Genomic DNA, 16753 nt, shown 5'->3' on the forward strand with positions numbered 1-16753 from the left:
CAGTGCCCGAGTGCCCGAATGGTCAGTTTGCCCCTGCAAGGAGACATTCTTTACGTTTGGAGGAAAATAAGTTTCATCTCCACAGTAAGAGCTATGAAAATGTGGAATAGGCTCCCTCAAGAACTAGGTCAGTAGATTCTTTTGAAAAACAGCTGGGACACATTCCTAAATGTACAAAATATAACCGGATACTAACACTTATAGGTAATAACTCCAGGGATTGTTGATCCACGGAATATCCGATAGTCTCCTGGGGGATCAGGAAGGATTCCCCCCCCCCCCGCTGGAGCAAACTGGATCATGCTTTATTGGGGAAGTTTTTACCTTACTTTGCATTACATGTGGGTATCAGATTGTGTGGAGGTATTTTATTAGTTTTTTCTATTGCTTGATTTAGATGGACATGTGTCTTTTTTCAACCTGACTAACTATAAAACATGGTAACTATGCATACAGAGACATATAGGAACTACACCCAGGCGCATGATCTGTTTTAGTCCCTATTCACATTTGAGCTTTTTTTTGCTTGTTTCCCTGCGCCTGACTTTGCTCAACATTAGGGCCGAAACTGCTAATCAATTAATCAACAACTAATCGTTTATGAAATTAATCGATTACATTTTTCATAATCGATCGGCCAGTAACATAATGGGGTTAAGAAAACAAAAAATCAGCCCTTTATAGTACAAAAAAAGAGCAAATAATTGCTACTGTAAATATTACTTTCACTGTTCTACAGTAAAACAAAAATTAACCCCTTAAAGTAGCGATTATTTGCTCTTTTTGTACTATAAAGGGCTCATTTTAGTTTTTTAAACCCCATTATGTTACTAAACGTCTTAGGCCTGGTTCACACCTATGTGTTTTTTGGTGCTTTTTGCAGAAATACACTACAGTTCATTTAACATGGTTTCCCATGGGACACGTTCATATTGAGGCTTTTTTCAGCTGCTGCGTATTTGGAAAGGGTCAAGAACTTTTTTCAATGCAAAAACTGTGCTTTTTTTGGTTCAATATACTTTAATGGAGTAGCTACAGAAAAGCATGTAATGTGTTTTTTGCAGCAATTTGTGTTTTTTAACCTGCCCAACAACAAACTGGGCAAAAAAAAAGCATAAAAAAAATGAAAAAACACAAATTGCAGCAAAATCACGAGCGCAAAAATCAAAATGCACAGTAAAGAGCACAGAAACAGATCGAAAGCAAACTTCATAGGTGTGTAGCGAGCCATATACTGGCCACACGGTCAATTTTCAGAAGAGAACATTCATACGAAAAATCTTTGTACAGTCGCTGAATGAAAGAATGTTGTTTGGAATTTTCACTTGCTGACATTCATTTTAAAACATTCCGTTTTAAAATAAATTTCATTTCTCAACGAAAACCACATACACTGTCTGAAAATTCCCTTGACCAAAAAGTTTTCTATTGTCGATTTGACCCCACTAATGATTAAAAAATCGAACGAACATTCTTAAAATTACATTTTTTTTTGAAGGAAGAAATTGTTTTTTGTATGGCCAGTATATAGTATATTACAGTTCTGTTTAAAAATATGCAAAACAGTTTGTAACTTTTTGTTTCTTTAAATAAAAAAAAATTGATCTCTGAGTCTGATGATATTTACCAGATTCAACCTCTAATAGTATATACAGTATATATCTCCTCTAATAGTATATACAGTATATCTCTTCTGTCTGTTATTCTCAGAGTGGATTAGAGATTTTGCTCCCTAACCATATAGTTGGTTATTTATATTTACCACTGCATACAATTATTTAAGAATAAATTTAATTTTTTTTAACTTTACATATTAACTAAATTATAAACAAGACTTTTTTTAAGGTTATTAACCGATTAATCAAAACAATAATCGGCCAACTAATCGATTATGAAAATAATCATTAGTTGTAGCCCTACTCAACATGCAGATTCCCATTTTTTCGAATTCTTCCTGTTAACCCCGTTATCCAACGCTCTGCACTCTATGCTTAAAAAAGTAAATTTTTTTTAGAGAGTATTTGGGCATTTTTGGTCCCAGAGACTTCACTGAGAGCGCCTATCAATACGCGTTATTTGTATCTTGGCATGCTATGCGCACGTTTATGCCTAAAGAACTTCTCTTCAACTATGGAACTGTTGTACTCCTCTTAGCCCAGGAAACAAACTCCATAAAGCGGAACATCTCTCAAGAACCAAAATACCGTTGGTTTTCTCTATCCCCCACCCCCCAGCCTATGACTGAGTTATGTTTTTTTTTATGGGAGGGAGTACCGGTAAGGGAGTACATAATGACACCCTAATGCACTGGAACCTGTAGCATGTTTTCCCTTACTGGAAACCACCTAGCACTAGACGGTTTCCCTTTGGTTGCGATTTTGAGAAAGGGGTAGGGATCTTTTTCTGCATTTTCCATAAGTACAGCAGTCCATTTAAATGAATGGGCTGCTGTGTCTGCAGTAATGTGGGTGTAGGGATGTTCCAGGAATCGCACAGGGATGTGCTTCCCATTCCTGTGTGTTTCAAATGTGGATTTGTGCGGTGAGACTTGAGCTCATTCATTTTTCGCACTGGACCACATTCACTACTTAAAAAAAACGCAGGCACCAAATCGCATCGGTACTTCTGTACCGTGCGATCTGGTGCAGGCAAACCCAATGCATTTGTGCCTGCGTTTGAAGTCATTACCTTAACATTGACACCAGCTGCAGATCGCAAAAGCAATGTGCTTTGACTGCAGTGAGGGAAACGCACATTTTCCGCAACTGCATTCTGGTGTGACAGGGATCAGAAACCGCAGTAGTGTAAACCTAACCTTAATATTACAACAAACATTGTTACTATTGTTGCCGTTAGATATTAATACAAGGGGTGCTGAATTGTTGCCCATTATTATAAATACAGCAAATACTAGACTGTTGCCCATAATTACAAATATCAGGAATGTATCACAATATTTGACATGCAACAAATTGCAGTAGTAATGTAGTAGTAATTGTACTAGTAATGTTAGTAGTAATGTTATTGCAACATCTGATCTACAGCTATGCAGCTTCCATGTGAGGATGTGACTTACCTGAAGATGACCCAGTAGAATGTGACAGAGTTCCCTATGAGTGTACAGAGCTGTGTCTCTGTGACCAGCTATCCCCAGTCTGGAACATAATCAGGAAGCAGCAGCTTTTCCTAGCATGAGAAACGAAACTATCCCTGCCAGCTGATCTCCTGCGCATGCTCAGTGTCACACTCCTCACAGCCCCATCCTCCTCATAACCTGAGGAATCGAGAACAGCATTTTGTGATGGAAAGGAAACTGAAACTGGCATGCTGCTACCCTGTAGGGGAATTCCACACAAGGCATTTTAATTCAGTGATAATCCATTTTATTACAGCCTACTGATACACCTCAAGAAATAAAGATGTTCATGTTCTAGTAGTATATCAAAAACATCACCACCTTCTAGGCAGTCCAAGGGCTCATTCACATGGGCAGAAAAATACTGCGTTTAGATGCGTATTTTCTGCAAGAAAGGTTCTGGCTGGCAGAGCTAGAGCTCATTCACATGGGCAGGAAGAAAAGTATTTCTGCACGAAAGAAAGATCCTGTATGTCACATACACTGGCAACATAGACCTTTTCTATTCACATTCACCTGCCATATTTTCCTTTTTGCCATATTTTTGAAGGACTGTTTCCTTGTACTTGTCCTAAAGACTATTCCTGGTTTGTTTTATTTGGAACTGTACATGTTTGTTGAAAGTGCTGGTCACATTGGTCTCTGTTCCTATGTAGGCGTCTGACTGTCTGGGGTGGGCTTCTCCACCAATCAAAGCTTGCCTGGGTGCCTGGCCATTGATTAAGTTACTGTTACTTAGATCACTGTTCAATTAGGTTACTGTTAGCTGTTCATACGAATGATATTACTGTTTAACGTTTAGACCCCTTTCACACTGGGGTGTGTGTGAATTAGCTGTAAAGCACCACTAGTTTTAGCAGGGCTTTACTGCTGTTATAGCGGTGCTTTTGGGCCGCTGGCGCAGGTGCTTTTAACCCCCTGCTAGCAGCCAAAGAAAGGGTTAATAGCACCCATGTTCATAGTTGCCAACATTGTTTAAAAAAAATTTCGGGACACTTTTTTGGCAGTAGGCGGAGTAGTTGTATAATTAGGGGGTGGGGCATGTGGTTTTAGGTGTGGCATAGGAAAAGGTAAAAATGTGTCGCGCCAAGCAAAATATTGGTGTGTTTTACGTAAAATAGTGGGTGTGGCTTATATGGGGCGTGGCTCAAAGGGGTGTGGTTAGAGTCTGAGATGAATGTGGGATGGAGAGGGAAAGGAAGGGGGGGGGGGGGAGAGGGAAAGGAGGGACAGCAGCCCCCCCCCGATCCTACACCACAATAGCAATATGTGTTTTTCAGAGTTTGACAATCAGCAGATAAAGATACTCCAAATACCTGGTGTTAGCGCTTCAAACATACCGGCGCCATGATTGTTATGGTGTCAGGATGATTGAAGCTCATTATTTCTATTATTACATTGTAATATGTAATGAAATCATTCAACTCACCATAATGCAGAATCAGTGGGAGCCATGAGTGCGTCACTAGCCACGTTGCCTGCCACCAGATGCCATCAGGTGTCCCAAGCGGAGTCTGTCCTTACATCAGGTGCCCCATCAGAGGTACCTTCCTCACATCTGTGTCCAACAGCGGAGCCCCTTCTTACATCTGGTTCCCCCCCCACATACTCCACAAACCGCCCCCCACATACTCCACAGACCGGCCCCCACATACTCCACAGACCAGCCCCCGACATACCACTGGCCCCCGACATACCACTGGCCCCCCACATCCACAGACTGGCCCCCACATCCACAGACTGGCCCCCGACATACACAGACTGGCCACCACATCCACAGACTGGCCCCGACATACACAGACTGGCCCCCGACATTATCTTACCACTGGCCCCCGACATCCGACTGGCCCCCACATCCACAGTGACAGACTGGCCCCCACTCCGACATCCACAGTGACAGACTGGCCCCCGCTCCGACATCCACAGTGACAGACTGGCCCCCGCCCCGACATCCACTGTGACAGACTGGCCCCCGCCCCGACATCCTCCACAGTGACAGACTGGCCCCCGCCCCGACATCCTCCACACTGACAGACTGGCCTCCGCCCCAACATCCACAGTGACAGACTGGCCCCCACCCGACATCCACAGTGACAGACTGGCCCCCGACATGCCGCCGTTGCTGCGCGGAGGCTTTGAACTGTGGCGCCGCCCACTGCACTTTACACACACACACACACACTGGCAGCGGGGGTGGGCGGCGCCACAGGTTCTCTATTGAAGACCAACTTCTGGTCTTCTTAAAAATGGCCGACCTCTAGCGGCTGGCGGAATTTCCCAGGACAAACCGAATTTCCCGGGACATTTCGGGACAGTTGGCAACTATGCATGTTGCGGTGCTGTCAAAGTGCTTTGCAGGCACTTCGGCAGCGTTACCCCTTAATTTCAGTGGGCATGGGCGGTATGGTAGCGGTGTATACACCGCTCCCACACCACCCCTAAGATGCTGCTCGCGGGTTTTTTTTTCCAGTCCTGCAAGCCCACCACCCCAGTATGAAAGCATTTAGGTGCTATTTTTAGCGCTAAAGAACCACAGTGTGAAAGGGGTCTTAGGATAATGTGATCAAGCCCTTATCTGATTTTGGGCGGTCTAAATTCTGCACAAATTTTTCAAAAAAGAGTTCCAGTTTGCATCTAAGCTAGTGTCATCTAGTTCTTGGGTGCAATTCTCAGCTATAATACCTTATTCCTGGCTCCAGAGTGGATGAAGTGGTGTCTTGGCAGAGGCACCTAGGCGGGGTGACAGGCAGTCCATCACATTTGGTTGACAGCAGTGGGTTTCGTTCCTCTTGCCTAGGGACATCCAAACCACAACTGGGATCCTCCTCTTCTACAGTGAATGGAACATAGCTACACCAGCCTCAAGCACAGCACCTTGAAGGATCTTTTGGAATCCTGTGGACAAGTCGCCAGCAATAAATCAAAAGCGACTCTGATCACTGAACTAATGGAGGGTGACCAGTGGTGTATTTAGGTTTTGTGCTGCCCTAGGCCTGACTAAACTCGCGTACCCCCTAATTTAAATATGACTCACCTTTTCTGTCAAGGCCACACCCCTTCCTTTTTAACCACTTACTGACCAGCTTATGTACATATACGTCAGCAGTTTGAAGATGGATATCTCGGTAACGGCAGCAGCTGCTGCCACAACCGAGGTATCCATCTTTAGAGCCGGCGATCCTGTTTACGATAACCATGGTCTCAGCGGCGGATTCACCACAAGATCACCGTTATCAGATGCCACCCCCCTCCCGCCGCTCTCCCATGCCCCCTTCCGCTTACCGGAGCCGTCGGCAGCAGCGGAGGCGATTGGGACATGTCTGTGGCTGTGTATGGAGACGAGTGAGGGGAAGATGGCCCCCACTCGTCTCCATACTATAGCAAGGCGGAAGTGTTGTGGAAATTTTAGATGTATTTATTATATATATTGTCATAAGAGTCCTCCTGTGTTCATTCTCCCCCAGCCCGCTCTTTTAGAGCTGACTGGGGCAGACTGACGCTGGTTGAGATCCGTTAGGTAGTGGATAATATCTTGGGGTTGGAAAGAAAGGTGTTTGCGGAGTGGGGGTATGTCCACCAGCAAAAGGGCCCCTGTACATTGTACAGACGATCGTCTGGGGACATATGCTGGCTCTGCGGGCATTGGTTGTGTGCGGATGTGTGCACATCGTCTCTGCTGTGTCTGATCAGCACATGGAGATAGGCAGTGCACATCTGTAGATAGCTTTCCATTCACAAGAGATGAAGAATTATCCAAGTATACATTGTTCTCTGGAACAATGTATATATTAAGGATTTCTATCAACGGAATTATAATCATCGTTCATTGGTTTTGTATGGTATTGTATGGTATTGTATTGTATTGTCCTTATATGGGCATTAACATCCTGTTACTGCTGTGAGGTCACATCCTTTGTGGGAGGTGTTCAGCTGTTGGAGGCAAACCCTCCAGGGCGTGGCTTCCAGTGGGAAAAAGTAAATAAAAAGTTTGGTCAAGGGCTCGCTCTGGGGGGCTGACGATGAAGCAGAAGGAAACACTACTGTTGATGTCTCTTTAATGGGTAACCAGGGCGGCCTGGCTGAGATGAGGATGTAGGTTGCATTGGGGATGTCTGGTCATTGGGATGAATGTGTTGGAGAAGGTAAGCCTAAAGCATTATATCATTAAGACGGAAATGGGTGCTTATTGGAAGCACAGCTGTAGATGGAGCTGTGTGCATAGCATAGCAGCCAAATTACCACGACAGATGGCGGGCCAAGGGATTTATGGACCAAACAGAGCCTCCCTCTGCACAGGCAGAAAGGGGGAGAAGAGAACCCAGTCCAGGACATCAAAACGTTGTTGTCCTGAAAAAGGGGTACGTCTTCTCTGCCTGATGCATTGGGGAGGTTCTGCTTTGTGAAAAGAACAATTTTCCATCTTTTTGAGATAATGCTGGAAGTTTGATTGTGTGTGTGTGTGTGTGTGTGTGTGTGTGTGTGAGTGTGTGAGAAGGTGTGTGTGATTTGGATAACAAGTTTGTAATGCATGTGAGAAATGGATGAATTTTGATTTTTACCTATGTATGAAACAAGTAGACTGCATGAGTTTTGTAGAGCAGTTTGTAACTGCAAGATTCTGTGCCATGCGGCCTTGTGTTGAATGGGATACGCCCTGTGGGAAGGGAAACAATGGCTTGTTATGCTAGCTTTGTTTGAGGAAAGAAGTTATGTTTGAGCTGGCCTGGGATATATTGTGTTATATTGTGGTTTTATGTGGTGTTTTTGTTTCATTGGATAACATGTGTTACTAAGAGTGCATTCTCAATTGTGTAGTAAGATTACATACTTTTCAGTGGAACTGTTCCTAAACTGTGTGTCTGTTTAAGTGTGCATTTTCAAATGTGTAAGTTTGTGGGGAGAAGTTATGGTTTTGGCGGGGAAAAACACCATTTTGTTGAAGCCTAGCTTTTGTTGTCTGCCATGTGACCAAGCTTGGTGGCCATTTTTGAAAATCTGAACATTTCTATAGGGGAAGGTGCAGACACCATTCCCTTGTGTGTGAAACCATGTGACATGAACCACCATCTTGTTCTTAGACCATGTGGTCTGGGCACCTCTCTCTAGGCACCATCTCCTTTAAGTGAATTCTACTTTTGTACCTTTTATGTGATTTTTCAGTTAAGCTATTGCATTTTCTGTAGTGAATTTTTGGTTTTCAGTGTAAATCTCTATTTTTCGTTGAATTTCAGTGGATGGTGAAACTAGCTTGAACTGAGGTTTCGTACACAGCAGTGTGTTATTTTTATTACAAATGTATGGAAGTTTCACAGAGGGCAATTCATTTGTTTTTTGTTAGGTTTGTATTGTATAGCCTGCATATGGGGCGAGGCTCCCCCTCCCTTTTCCTGTAACATTGATATGTAAATGAACTTGTTTGCTGGGTTCATGCTACAACCTTTTGGAGACACAGGAAGTTGGTGGGAGGAGCCGGGGGTTTTCTGACTCATGTTTAAAAACACAATGGAAGATAATGGCATTTGAAAGAGTGTTTTAAATTTTAATTTCAGTTTTTTTTTTTTTTCTAAGGTTTGTACTGTAATACAGTTTTGGGTAGAGAGCAAACAGGAGGCATCCATGTTGTTTGTTGTAATATCTAGATACAGAGAGAGAAGCCACATTGTTCTGTAGAGTAAGTGGGAGTAATTGTGTTTTCTGTGCGGCTTAATCTGGCGACGCAGTGTATGGGCGTACAAAGGAAACGCTTGTGTACGCATACACAGTGAGGGGTAGAGACTTAATTCGGGGGGTGTTAACACCTCAGGTGGAGTTTCTAGTTGAGGGACTAGCTGTAGTCCGTTGATCCATGCAGAAGAAGACACCTGGCGGTGGTCCCCAAAGTAGGTGCAACGGTTTCCCTGGACGCAGGGGTAAGACGATAAGCCGAATCGAATCGCCATGGGCACTAGGAGGTTCATGCAAGGGAAGGATTGGAGGCTTCCCGCAGTCAGACTGCTGCACAGTACATAAGGATCCTAGTTTTGGGGCTAAAGGCCATTAGCCCTTCAAAGATTGACATAGGTGGTCCAAGGATACTATTTTGTGTATCCCTCTGGAAGTTGATGTATCGCAACTGAGGCTTCAGAAATCTGTAAGGCTGAGTGAGCTGATGGATGTGTAGAACTTGGTTTTGTGATTTTCAGAGGAGGAACTGTGGTTATTGGTTCAAATTCTCATGCCCGTTTTAGAACTTTGTGTGGCTGGTCCATACAATATTCTGAGATGTCCTTGTGTCTTTCCTATTGTATGTATTTTATTTTTTTCTATCGCTAAGAGTGAAGGCAGAATTCCATTTGGTTGTTTTTAAATTTGTAATTTTTGATTTGGAACTATGAAATATCTCCCCCACATTTGTATCTATGTGTTTGTCTCAGGTTTTAGTATTCTCATTGTTTGTATGTGGTAACAAGAAGATGTCTGAACCCACCGCGGCAGCCCTCTTACGTGTCGCAGGTGTTGTATTTTTAGTAAGAACGTGAAAGTAAGGGTTACAGAGGGTTTAGTTATTATCGGTTTTGAGGAATGTCAATGGCAATTTACCAATGTACACGAATGTTGTATTGTCTATGAAGGACAGAGTAATAACTTTTGTTTATAAGTATCTTTTCAGGACCAAGGAGTTTCTGAAAGTGTATATGAAGGTAAAAGTATCATAGGCTATTTCACAGTTTACCCTGGGTGTTTTCCTCCAGTTTGTAATGAGGAAAAAAGGGGGGATGAGAGTGGTGAGAATGACAAATTTTCAAACCAATAATACTAACTACTCTAATTCTAGCCAAGTTTGTGACAGGTGACTGGGTCGTTGTAAAGAAGATTAAAGAAGGAGAAAAGGATGAGAAGTATCTTTTTATTTATATTTTTAAAGTGTATTTTCCAACTAGCTAAGGAAGTGAACAGGACACATGGTGGGGTCTACTCTGAGTCTCCACTGAGCTCTAAGTGCCCCAGCAATGACAGCGGTGTATGAGATATATAGGCATATTGGTGTGAGGAGTTTTTGACAAACTAGTACAATCCAAACAGACACATGACAATAGAATTTAATGATACATTTCTAGAGGGTAAAATGTATTATAATTTTAAAAATAGCTCTGGTTCTTGCCAGTTTTGGTAACGGGATAACTAGGTAGCCCACAAGCGTGTTCCAGCTTTAGTTTGGTATTAATGTAGATGTACAGCTTATAAGGTAATTCCCCTAAGGCAAGAGGTTCATGTGTGCTGGTGAATTTCGTCCCAGCATCTTATGTCGCGGCCGATTCTGATGGCGCGAGAGAAGGTAAGGATGGCAGGGACAGCTAGAAGGGAATTGCTTGTACACGGTGGGGGCTTGAGCTTATGAAACGATTGAACAATTTCTCATCCATTGAGGATGGGATGTTTTCATGTAACTGTTGAAGCTACAAGGAAGTTCCCACAGCCCAAGGGTGGTTCCTGGGATTTTATAAGTAAAGATTGCTATACCTGGATCGGGGATACTGGTGACAAAGTTCAGACCCATATGGATAAGGCTAAGAAACCAAAAAGGCAAAGCCAGAGCTATAGCTAGTGAAGGTTGGAATCTTCTTAAGGGTCTGGGAATCTGGGGGCATTTAATTTTTATTTTTGCAGCAGATCATATTTGAAGGAATTAGGGGTATATTTACTCATGATTTTTTGTTTCTATTCTTCTATATTCCGTGATGAGGCGTTCCTGTTGCCTGATTGGACGCGTGACCAGAGCCTGAGCAGATGAGCCCAAGATGCCTGACCCAAGAAAAAGACACAGAGGATCCCAGACCGACCAGCGACTACTACAGCTCACCATGTCATCCCTCCTGAGGAAAAGTCTACATGTCAAGCCGTGTTTTCCTTTTTATGGACTCATATGGACTGTAAGGCCGGGTGTAAGAAGAAGATCGAAAGTCATGGAGGGACACATGGGATCATATGACAAAGAGGAGGAGCTGTTGTGGAAATTTTAGATGTATTTATTATATATATTGTCATAAGAGTCCTCCTGTGTTCATTCTCCCCCAGCCCCCTCTTTTAGAGCTGACTGGGGCAGACTGACGCTGGTTGAGATCCGTTAGGTAGTGGATAATATCTTGGGGTTGGAAAGAAAGGTGTTTGCGGAGTGGGGGTATGTCCACCAGCAAAAGGGCCCCTGTACATTGTACAGACGATCGTCTGGGGACATATGCTGGCTCTGCGGGCATTGGTTGTGTGTGGATGTGTGCACATCGTCTCTGCTGTGTCTGATCAGCACATGGAGATAGGCAGTGCACATCTGTAGATAGCTTTCCATTCACAAGAGATGAAGAATTATCCAAGTATACATTGTTCTCTGGAACAATGTATATATTAAGGATTTCTATCAACGGAATTATAATCATCGTTCATTGGTTTTGTATGGTATTGTATGGTATTGTATTGTATTGTCCTTATATGGGCATTAACATCCTGTTACTGCTGTGAGGTCACATCCTTTGTGGGAGGTGTTCAGCTGTTGGAGGCAAACCCTCCAGGGCGTGGCTTCCAGTGGGAAAAAGTAAATAAAAAGTTTGGTCAAGGGCTCGCTCTGGGGGGCTGACGATGAAGCAGAAGGAAACACTACTGTTGATGTCTCTTTAATGGGTAACCAGGGCGGCCTGGCTGAGGAGCAGCCAGGCTGAGATGAGGATGTAGGTTGCATTGGGGATGTCTGGTCATTGGGATGAATGTGTTGGAGAAGGTAAGCCTAAAGCATTATATCATTAAGACGGAAATGGGTGCTTATTGGAAGCACAGCGGTAGATGGAGCTGTGTGCATAGCATAGCAGCCAAATTACCACGACAGAAGCGACGTCAAAACTTAAAGGCACATTTTTCTGGCAAAATTTTTTTTTGCATTTAAGTGCAAATATGAGATCTGAGGGCTTTTTGACCCCAGATCTCATATTTAAGAGGACCTGTCATGCTTTTTTTCTATTACAAGTTGTAATAGGAATAAAAGTGAACCAATTTTTTTTTTAAAACAGTGAAAAAAGAAATAAAATAAAAACAATTTTTTTTTAAAGCACCCAGTCCCGACAAGCTCGCGTGCAGAAGCGAATGCATACCTGAGTAGCTCCCGCATATGAAAGCGGTGGTCAAACCACACATGTGAGGTATCGCTTCGATTGTTAGAGTGAGAGCAATAATTCTAGCCCTAGACCTCCTCTGTAACTCAAAACATGCAATCTGTAGAATTTTTTAAACGCCACCTATGGAGAATTTTAAAGGTAAAAGTTTGACATCATTCCATGAGCGGGTGCAATTTTGAAACGTGACATGTTGGGTATCAATTTACTTGGCGTAAAATTATCTTTCACAATATAAAAAAATATTGGGCTAACTTTACTGTTGTCTTAGGCCGCGTACACACGCGGGGACTGTTCGCCCAACTTTGTCCGCTGAACAGTGTTTCGGCGGACAGTCCGCCCGTGTGTGGGCTTTCAGCGGACAGTTTCAGCGAACAGTTTGCTGAACAAGGTTTTTCGGAATTTCCGAAAAACTGTCCGCTGAAACTTGGTTTCAGAGAACAGTCCCCTCGTGTGTAGGCTTGTTCGTCAAACTAAGTTCCGCGCATGCTCAGAAAGGATTTACACGCCGAAAGTTGTAATGCAGTGTATAGGACGTTGTATTTTCCGTCCCGTCGTACGTGCCGTTCACGTCATCGCGCACGGTTTCAGCAAACTGTTCGTTCGTCGTGTGTGGGCAAGTCCGTCCATGCTAATTTTGAGCGGACTGTTTGCTGAAACTGTTTGACGGACAAAGTTGAGCGAACAGTCCCCGCGTGTGTACGCGGCCTTATTTTTTTATTCAAGTAAGTGAATTTTTTTTCCCAAAAAAGTGCGCTTGTAAGACCGTTGCGCAAATATGGTGTGACAAAAAGTATTGCAATGACCTCCATTTTATTCTCTATGGTGTTAGAAAATAAAATGTATTATGTTTGGGGGTCTTTAAGTGGTTAAGATCCTCCATGTCATCCTTATGGGAGGAGGACAGAGGGACGCGGCAGAAAGAGGACAGAGGGACACCACGACAAGAGGACAGAGGGACACCGCGGGAAGAGGACAGAGGGACACCGCAGGAAGAGGACAGAGAGGGACACCGCAGAAGGAGGACAGAGAGGGATGCAGCTAGTGGTGGGGGGCAGGATCAGACCCCCCACTTGCACATATCCTCTCCCCTCCCAAAGCACCCAGCACATATCCCCTTACCCCCCTCCCATCTCTCCATGTGCATCTGTTATCTGCCCCCCTTCCCAGTTACTGTGTCCCCCTCCACTTTAAACTATACACAGACCTCAGACCAGCAGTGTAGCTCTTGCACTGAAGTCATGTCCCTAGTCTGTGGTTCCTCCTCTTCCTGGGTATGTACACTAGAACATTGGAGCCGAGGAGGAAGAGGAGATGCTACAGAAAGCCGCTCACAGCTTGTGGGACCTTGGGTGGCAGATGTCCTGGGTGCCTACGCTAGCGAACCCCTGTCTGGCCAGTTACCGGAGCTCAGTGCCGGAACTTGTTGTGGAACTGGGCTCCGGGACAGTGGCATCAATGGGGTTGGGGTCTACTGGTGCGGTAAAAATTGTGTCACCTCCTACCTATTTTTGGACCAGAGGCCTAGTGTTGGAGTTTATTGTGGTGGTTTATTGCTCACTTTGGGTTGTGCAGGCCGACTCTAGTCAGTAGTGTAGCATGTCTGTACCCTGGCAGTGGCTCCATGTTTCTCCCCCTCTGGTGGTGCGGGTAGAGCGTGGTTCCCTCTCTAGTGGTGCGTGTACAGTGTGGCTCCTTCTCCGGTGGTGTAGGTACAGCATGGCTCCCTCTCTGGTGGTGCGGGTACAGTGTGGCTCTCTCTCTGGTGGTGCGGGTACAGCATGCCTCCCTCTCTGGCTTCCCCCAGCACAGTAATCTCTTTTTCTGCTCCTGTAACACTCAACTCCTCTGCTTTTTTCCAGGTTCCAGGCTCCCCCCCAGCAGAGTGCATGCATGCTGGGGGCTGTAGCATGGTGTCTGTGGACACACTGGGGCCGTCAAACTTCAGGGACTACATTTACCATGATGCCCCCCAGTGTCTTCTGATTGGCCCTGTGCTGTGGCCAATCATGGCGGCACGGCTAACCCACTTAGAGCCGCTCTCCCTCTGACAGGAGGAAGAGGAGGGGGGTGAGTGGGGGAGATACACAGACAGCCCGCAGCTCCTCTCTCCCTATCACAGCGAAGCTGCTCCATTTGCCAGAAAACTCAGCAGCAGCGATGTGACAGGGAGAGACGAGCTGTGGGCCCACTCCCCCCCTTTCTGTCAGCCAAAGGGAGAAGAGAGAGAGCGGCTCTAATTGGGTTCACTGCGCCGATACCCAGCTATATGCCCACTGTTTCCCTCACCATGATTGGTCACAGCAGAGGGCCAATCAGAGAGAGAGTCATGGCTTTGGTGGGGCGGCAACTATTAAAACTGCTTCCTGGCCCCCTCCACACCGCAACGCCACTGCTCTCTTCCTGGGCCGCTGATAGGCCAGTGCAACCAGCCCTGTTGTACCGGGCCCGGCCAGCAGGGGGAGCCCGAGAAGCTTTTAACTTCTAGCTAAAAAAAAAAAAGCGAAATAACTATATTAACTCGCACCCACTTGATTACCAAGGTATATAAGGAATATATATTCATTTCTTGGGCCCCATCAGGTTACCAGAGGGGCCCAGGAGGTGAAAGCAGAAGAGGGACTATTTTTCCATTTTCAGGTGCAGGGATACAATATTGTGCTGCATTTAAAGTTCTCCCTGCTCACTGTATGCCTCTCCGGTGGATTGATATTACTGTTATACGGCTCCCTTCATTCAGTAAATGCTGCAGCTTGAGGGACTTATCACTGAGGCGGCTGAGACAGACAGAGCAGCAGGAGTAATTTAGATATTTTCTCAGGAGTAAGATACCAGCGTTGAGTCAATTTAATGGATACTTCCCATAATGTAGAGCAGCATGTGGCTTTATATGTGGTGTTACAAGTTTTTTCCCATTGGTCAACTGTATAGGTGTATCCTAAGTCTTCTTCCCATCTAATTAAAGGGGTAGTCTTTATAAACACACTTTTTTGTTAAAGAAGATTATAGAAAAGAGAGATCCCTTTTTGCTGATGTATGGGGATCTTAAGGAAGGACCAAGCCGATTGGGGAATATTATAGGTCCATGATGGGAGGTTGGAAATGCAATTCTTAGTTCGGATGTAGAGGAATAAATCTGAATTTGGCAATTGAAATTTCTTTTGAAGTGTAGGAAATGGTTTGATCACCCCATTATCAAGTAGATCAGATAGATATTTAATTCCCTTCTCTATCCATGATGTAAATGAGGTTGTCTTCATGAAATTATGTAGAGTATTTAGCAGAATTTGGACTTTGGTAGGAAGAGGGTGTGAGGAAGTTAGATGCAGAAATCGAACCCAGGATTTAAGTGTTGCTAATATTGTTGGGGATATATGAGAAGGTATCTTGGCTCCAAGTGCCATGGAAGGAATCCATATTGATAGATTATTTCCTGGGACCTTAGCAGTTTCCATCTTCCCCCAGGACGACGCTCAAATGCGAAACGCGTAGGAATAATGGGAGACATACGGTCCTTGAATACAAGCCAGGAACAGGTTGGCCCAGTGGAGGGAGACTAACACCACCTGCGGAACATCAGTGGCTTGCCTGATTTTAGAACGGTTTTCTCATTGCTGGAAAGGCTTGGTGTCGGCCAATAGACACATTGAAATGTGAGTGCAATAAGTTTTTTATAGATTTTTCCATTAAAGTCAAAATGATTTTACACTATATTGGTTCCATTTAATTTTGTATAAATATATGGACGTTGAGGAATTGCTAACGGGAGGAATGCGTTGTGGATTGGTTATCCGTTGAATGAACCAAAAGCTTACTGATTGGGGACATCTGGTGAGTGGCCATTCTGCTTGGTGATGGTGGCACAGTTTTGGTTATTTTTAGTTGACACAAGTGGACTTTTTGATTAGAAGATGATCGGTGATTAATACGGCACAGTTGGAGCAATCAAATTAAAATATCGCACAATAAGGACGCTATATTTTTTGCAATTATAAATTAATGTTTTGTGTATATATTTTGGATAATATGGGGGCACAGTGATTATTTAGTGAATATAAGTATTATTAAGTATACTCTATTGAGAAGGGGGTAGTATAAATAGTGAGTGGGAGGCGCAATCCCCTAAAGATATATATATACATCATCTGCAAAAAGGCTGATTTCATGTTCTTGTTCAGCAATGGTAACTCCTAAAAAAAAATGTTGTTGGACCTGATACTCTCAGCTAGGGGTTCGATAACAAGGTTAAAAATTAGGGGGGATAAGGGGCATCCTTGTCGTGTACCATTTGTTATTGGGAATGGAGGTGATAAAGAATCCGTAGTATACACTCGAGCCGAGGGGACAGAGTACAGGGCTAATATTGCTTTGTTGATTCGACCTGTTAAGCCAAATTTAGTCAGAACTGATGGCAGGTATCCCCAATGAACTCTATCAAACGCTTTTTCAGGGTCAAGCGACAGAAACAGGGATGGCAATT

General features: G+C 44.2%; 1 protein-coding gene across 2 annotated transcripts in view; it reads right to left on the reverse strand.

Annotated features, from left to right (window-relative positions):
• LOC143974133 (antiviral innate immune response receptor RIG-I-like) overlaps positions 1–3224 on the reverse strand; it is a 111179-nt gene extending 107955 nt beyond the window's left edge. For both annotated transcript variants that reach the window (XM_077475247.1, XM_077475246.1), the window contains exon 1: positions 3077–3224. The gene's annotated coding sequence lies outside the window, so the exon portion shown is untranslated. The remainder of the gene's footprint in view (positions 1–3076) is intronic.
• Positions 3225–16753: the final 13529 nt, after the last annotated feature.

The sequence above is a fragment of the Lithobates pipiens genome, unplaced genomic scaffold (genome assembly GCF_037356315.1).
Source record: "Lithobates pipiens isolate NorthernLeopardFrog02 unplaced genomic scaffold, aLitPip1_a1.2 Scaffold_13, whole genome shotgun sequence".
Classification (NCBI taxonomy): domain Eukaryota; kingdom Metazoa; phylum Chordata; class Amphibia; order Anura; family Ranidae; genus Lithobates; species Lithobates pipiens.